At 49.4% G+C, this 6,000-nt stretch overlaps 1 protein-coding gene across 11 annotated transcripts in view; it reads right to left on the reverse strand.

Moving 5' to 3' along the window:
• ZNF75D (zinc finger protein 75D) overlaps positions 1-5,784 on the reverse strand; it is a 28,159-nt gene extending 22,375 nt beyond the window's left edge. For 3 of the 11 annotated variants that reach the window (XM_018044139.1, XM_018044145.1, XM_018044146.1), the window contains exon 1: positions 1,636-1,933. The gene's annotated coding sequence lies outside the window, so the exon portion shown is untranslated. Of the gene's footprint in view, positions 1-1,535; positions 1,936-5,521 lie in introns of those variants that run through there. The other 8 variants (XM_013976284.2, XM_018044140.1, XM_018044141.1 and 5 more) reach the window with 8 other exon arrangements.
• Between the last annotated feature and the right edge of the window lie 216 nt (positions 5,785-6,000).

Below are 6,000 nucleotides of genomic sequence, written 5' to 3' on the forward strand. Positions count from 1 at the left end.
CTCAACGTTTCCTCTGTTACCCAACTTTGAAACAAATATACAGCTCTGTAAAGACAAATGTTAGTTCATCACTTTTTCTTTAAGGTTGAGGGATGAAAAAACTTGCATGCATTTGCTAAAAGGAGCTTTGATGTTATCCAGTACTTAATCTGTGCACTTCCTGTCCCACCTTTATAAACGGGAGTATTTGACTTTCTCTACATTTTAATAGATCATTCCAGTTTCTTATCCTCAGTGAGATGAGGGATAACTGCTCTGTCCCTTCTTCTTCTTATGAAGACTGATTCCTTCGCTTCATGGAACATCTATGTTCTCTTTTCCATCATATTAATACTGGAAAGGAAACTGAGACACCCAGATCAGCAAAGAATTAGAGGAAAAAGTAACCTTATTCCTTTCAGCAAGTTTCCCCCACTAAGCTATCAGATGGCATCAACACTGCTTCTTTGGTACCTCCTGGGAACACTTACAAAAGTCACTGCCCCTTTCTACCTATGTATGAAAATTTCTGCTCACTTTACTAGAAAAAACTGACAGCTGGCTTTGTTTACAAGATATCCAAAGGGGCACACTGTAAAACAAAAAAAAGGGGGGGGGGAACAGCGACGATTAAGGCGCTTCGGAAACAAGAAAGGTCCTAGAAAAGGTAACCCTTGTCTTGACTTTACATTTTCTCACGGTCACAGACATTTTTAAGCAAGGCTGAGGATGGCCTTGAGAGTTTGATTTTCTCAGAGGTGACCCAAGAGAAACAACAACAAAGCTCTTTCAAGGAAGCCACAGGTATTCAAAGAAATGGTTGGTTCCTGCTGCCTATCTAGGCTCGAGAGGTACAGGGACACTTCCTGCATTTCTCTGTCAGCAGACACTAATGTCTTGGAGGCTGAAATGATCTCTTCCTCGGAGCTTCCCTGATAGCTCAGTTAGTAAAGAATCCACCTGCAATGCGGGAGACCCCAGTTCGATTCCTAAGCCGGGGAAGATCTGCTGGAAAAGGGATAGGCTACCCACTCCTATATTCTTGGACTTCCCTTGTGGCTCAGGTGGTAAAAAAATCCGCCCACAATGTGGGAGACCTAGGTCCGACCCCTGGGTTGGGAAGACGCTACCCACTCCAGTACTCTGGCCTGGAGAATTCCACGGACTGTATTCATAAAGAGTTGGGACACAACTGAGCGACTTTCAAATTCACCAGTAATATGCTCATAAGCCAGCAGAAACGGGCAAGTTTCGCTGGGTGCACTGGTAGGCTTTACTGCCCTATGCCCCACCTACACCTTCTGCGTCGAAAGTACCAAAAGCTCTCAACACACCAGCAGCCTCCGAGTCTACTTCAGCAGCAACCCTGGGTGTTATTTCCACACAGTGTACAAAAGTTTGCTTCCGGACGTTAGACGTGACTGCCTGAGTACCGGCCTCCTCGAGAACAGGTACCGCGGGTTCTCAGAGCCACCCGCCTCCCGGCAAAGACGCCACAGCGAAAACGGAAAGGCTGCGCCCCGGCTAACTTCCGCCCTTCCCCCACCCCCGCTCACCGCAACGCAGCTGGCTCGCGAGGTATCTCTAAGGGTATCGGGGGTTATTTCTCGGGGGTCTCCTGACCAAACCCGGAAGGAAAACCAGCTTCTCGATTACCTCCACCCAGCTCTGGCTTCCGTGGACGCCACTTCCCCTCTCTCTGGGCTCGGCTATGGAGTCACCACACCTCACGCCGTCGCGGGGAGGAAGGCAGGTCCGGGTTCCCGCGCCCCCGGGGGCTGTGCCGGGAAGGCGCGAGGCCCCGGGAGCGCACGGACCTTGGAAGTTCAGTCCCCGGCGCGACCCCTCTAGCGCTTCGAGACCGTACCCCGCCACGCCATTTTGGGGTCTCGTGCTGCGGGCCGGGCGCCGACCGGAAGAGAGAGAGTGGCTTCCGGTGGCTGCGTGATAGCCACGCCCATAACCGCCCTCCCGCCACCTGCAGAGTCGCGCGCGCGCGCGCGAGTCCGGAAGTGTCCCGCACGTCTGGAGTCGCGCGCGCGCGCGCGCGAGTCCGGAAGTGTCCCGCACGTCCGCCCCATCCTGGGTTCAGCCCCGGATGCAGAAAAAAAAAGGACAGTTCAGGTCACCGAGTCTCGGGCTCACGGGAGTCCTAGCGGCGCCGCGAAGGAGGCTGTCTCCTGCGAGCGTCCGCGATCTCGGCACCCCCGACTTGCTGCGTGTCTTGCGTCCAGATTACTACTGAATCGCATTCCAACAGCCGGTGGCCTTTTCTACCGGGAAGTTCGCCTGGTTAGGACCCCGATCTCCGAAAGTCATGACTAGGATTGTCCCGGGACTCGAGTTAAGAGGCTTTTGGTCCTCCTGGCCAGACCCCTCGCTGCATCAGAAGCAGCAGCCCCTGATATTTTAAAAATCCTTTTCTGGTTTGCAGGCACGTGCTTCCCAACTATTATTGTTTGTTCTTGTTAGGTAGGTTTTAACCTCATGGTGTCCCTTACATTTATATTTCTCTTTGACATATAAAGAAATTCAGATACAGGACGCGGCGTCCACAGAGTCATGTGGATTACAGGTGGCAGATTTTAGACCAAGTTAGGTCTCCTGTTATACCCCATGCTTTTGCTACTATATTATGCTTCCCTGAAGGACAGGAATCTTGTTTGATCTTACACGTCCTGTAGTGCTTAGCATAGTTCTTTGGAGAAGGCATCCTTCTAAGAACCCGGATATCTCAGGTTGTCAGTGTCTCCAAATTTTCATTTTTTACCTAGTATTGAGCCATTTGGACAAAAGTTATCTATAAGAATCAAAGAGGAGAAACTATGTGCAGCTCAGTTGTACAGTGGAGATGAAACTGACATCAGTGTGAAAAATCAGTGTGAGAAACTACTCTGGCAAGGATACCAGAGATCTGCATGCCAAGGAGGAAAATAAACAAGGAGCACCTTTCCGCCTTTTAACGTGCAAACTAAGATTACACTCAGAAGATAAGGTTAATCCTTATTTGCAGAGCAAAGCTGCCCAAAAGTGTGAGAGGACGCAGTGCATTATCTGTGACTGTAAAACTAGTAAAGATGTTTGCTTCACCAGGGAGTCGTTTTCAGGCATTCTCAACCGAATGTTTTATGACAATGGAAGAGAAGTCAGAGCCTTGTTGCTTCTGGATAATTCCCAGGCTTACCTTTCAGCTCAGTCACTAACCAGTGAGGATGGTCAGATAAAGGCATTTTCTTTTTCCTCTTTTTTAAATAGTGAGATTTTTTAAACCATGTGAAATTTAATATTAATCTGCTAAAAGTTATTCCTTATAATTGTCTTCAATAGAAATTAGATTATACAGTTAGCCATTTAAAATGAATATGGAAATAAGTACGATGATCTCTCCAGTTTTCCTTATAACCTACTATGGCTTATATGCTTATATGCTTCAAAGAAAAGAAAAAAAAGTTAAATGACTATAGACTCCAGGAAGACAGGTTGTAATTCACTTAAATTTCCTTACATATTATTAATATGATTAGTGGTTTAAGCATTCATTGACACGTTTTCCGTTATAAAACTCTGCATAAAGGTTTATAACTTACTTATAATTTAAATCCATAACACCCAGATCCCTTCCATAGTTATGTTTTGGCTAATATGTTTGAAACACTAAGTAAAAAGAAACTGTGTAAAATCTGTGTAAAAAGGATTTCCTTTCCTCTAAACACTTCAACTTTGAGTCACCCAAGGAATCAAGATGCCGATACTGAGCAACAAACAACTTTATAGGTGGAAGCAAGAATACTGGAGTGGGTTACCACGTCCTCTTCCAGGGAATCTTCTTGACCCAGGGATGGAACCCGTGTCTCTTACATCTTCTGCATTGGCAGATGGGTTCTTTACCACTGGTGAAAGCTTACCAGAAGGGGGGCTGATCTGGGGACTAGGTGAAGACCCCTGTTGGAATGCCGTTTTAGTGCCTAAGAGCAATTATACGGGCCTCCTCTTTGCTCGGGCTTCAAGGGAAACATTCCAAGTAGGAGCAACATCAGCTTGGTGACATGGTAAGATCTGTGCACTTCCTGTCCCACCTTTATAAACGGGGGTATTTGACTTTCTCTACATTTTAATAGATCATTCCAGTTTCTTATCCTCAGTGAGATGAGGGATAACTGCTCTGTCCCTTCTTCTTCTTATGAAGACTGATTCCTTCGCTTCATGGAACATCTATGTTCTCTTTTCCATCATATTAATACTGGAAAGGAAACTGAGACACCCAGATCAGCAAAGAATTAGAGGAAAAAGTAACCTTATTCCTTTCAGCAAGTTTCCCCCACTAAGCTATCAGATGGCATCAACACTGCTTCTTTGGTACCTCCTGGGAACACTTACAAAAGTCACTGCCCCTTTCTACCTATGTATGAAAATTTCTGCTCACTTTACTAGAAAAACTGACAGCTGGCTTTGTTTACAAGATATCCAAAGGGGCACACTGTAAAACAAAAAAAAGGGGGGGGGGGAACAGCGACGATTAAGGCGCTTCGGAAACAAGAAAGGTCCTAGAAAAGGTAACCCTTGTCTTGACTTTACATTTTCTCACGGTCACAGACATTTTTAAGCAAGGCTGAGGATGGCCTTGAGAGTTTGATTTTCTCAGAGGTGACCCAAGAGAAACAACAACAAAGCTCTTTCAAGGAAGCCACAGGTATTCAAAGAAATGGTTGGTTCCTGCTGCCTATCTAGGCTCGAGAGGTACAGGGACACTTCCTGCATTTCTCTGTCAGCAGACACTAATGTCTTGGAGGCTGAAATGATCTCTTCCTCGGAGCTTCCCTGATAGCTCAGTTAGTAAAGAATCCACCTGCAATGCGGGAGACCCCAGTTCGATTCCTAAGCCGGGGAAGATCTGCTGGAAAAGGGATAGGCTACCCACTCCTATATTCTTGGACTTCCCTTGTGGCTCAGGTGGTAAAAAAATCCGCCCACAATGTGGGAGACCTAGGTCCGACCCCTGGGTTGGGAAGACGCTACCCACTCCAGTACTCTGGCCTGGAGAATTCCACGGACTGTATTCATAAAGAGTTGGGACACAACTGAGCGACTTTCAAATTCACCAGTAATATGCTCATAAGCCAGCAGAAACGGGCAAGTTTCGCTGGGTGCACTGGTAGGCTTTACTGCCCTATGCCCCACCTACACCTTCTGCGTCGAAAGTACCAAAAGCTCTCAACACACCAGCAGCCTCCGAGTCTACTTCAGCAGCAACCCTGGGTGTTATTTCCACACAGTGTACAAAAGTTTGCTTCCGGACGTTAGACGTGACTGCCTGAGTACCGGCCTCCTCGAGAACAGGTACCGCGGGTTCTCAGAGCCACCCGCCTCCCGGCAAAGACGCCACAGCGAAAACGGAAAGGCTGCGCCCCGGCTAACTTCCGCCCTTCCCCCACCCCCGCTCACCGCAACGCAGCTGGCTCGCGAGGTATCTCTAAGGGTATCGGGGGTTATTTCTCGGGGGTCTCCTGACCAAACCCGGAAGGAAAACCAGCTTCTCGATTACCTCCACCCAGCTCTGGCTTCCGTGGACGCCACTTCCCTCTCTCTGGGCTCGGCTATGGAGTCACCACACCTCACGCCGTCGCGGGGAGGAAGGCAGGTCCGGGTTCCCGCGCCCCCGGGGGCTGTGCCGGGAAGGCGCGAGGCCCCGGGAGCGCACGGACCTTGGAAGTTCAGTCCCCGGCGCGACCCCTCTAGCGCTTCGAGACCGTACCCCGCCACGCCATTTTGGGGTCTCGTGCTGCGGGCCGGGCGGCCGACCGGAAGAGAGAGAGTGGCTTCCGGTGGCTGCGTGATAGCCACGCCCATAACCGCCCTCCCGCCACCTGCAGAGTCGCGCGCGCGCGCGCGCGAGTCCGGAAGTGTCCCGCACGTCTGGAGTCGCGCGCGCGCGCGAGTCCGGAAGTGTCCCGCACGTCCGCCCCATCCTGGGTTCAGCCCCGGATGCAGAAAAAAAAGGACAGTTCAGGTCACCGAGTCTCG

Source organism: Capra hircus (assembly GCF_001704415.2).
Source record: "Capra hircus breed San Clemente chromosome X unlocalized genomic scaffold, ASM170441v1, whole genome shotgun sequence".
NCBI classification, from domain to species: Eukaryota; Metazoa; Chordata; class Mammalia; order Artiodactyla; family Bovidae; genus Capra; species Capra hircus.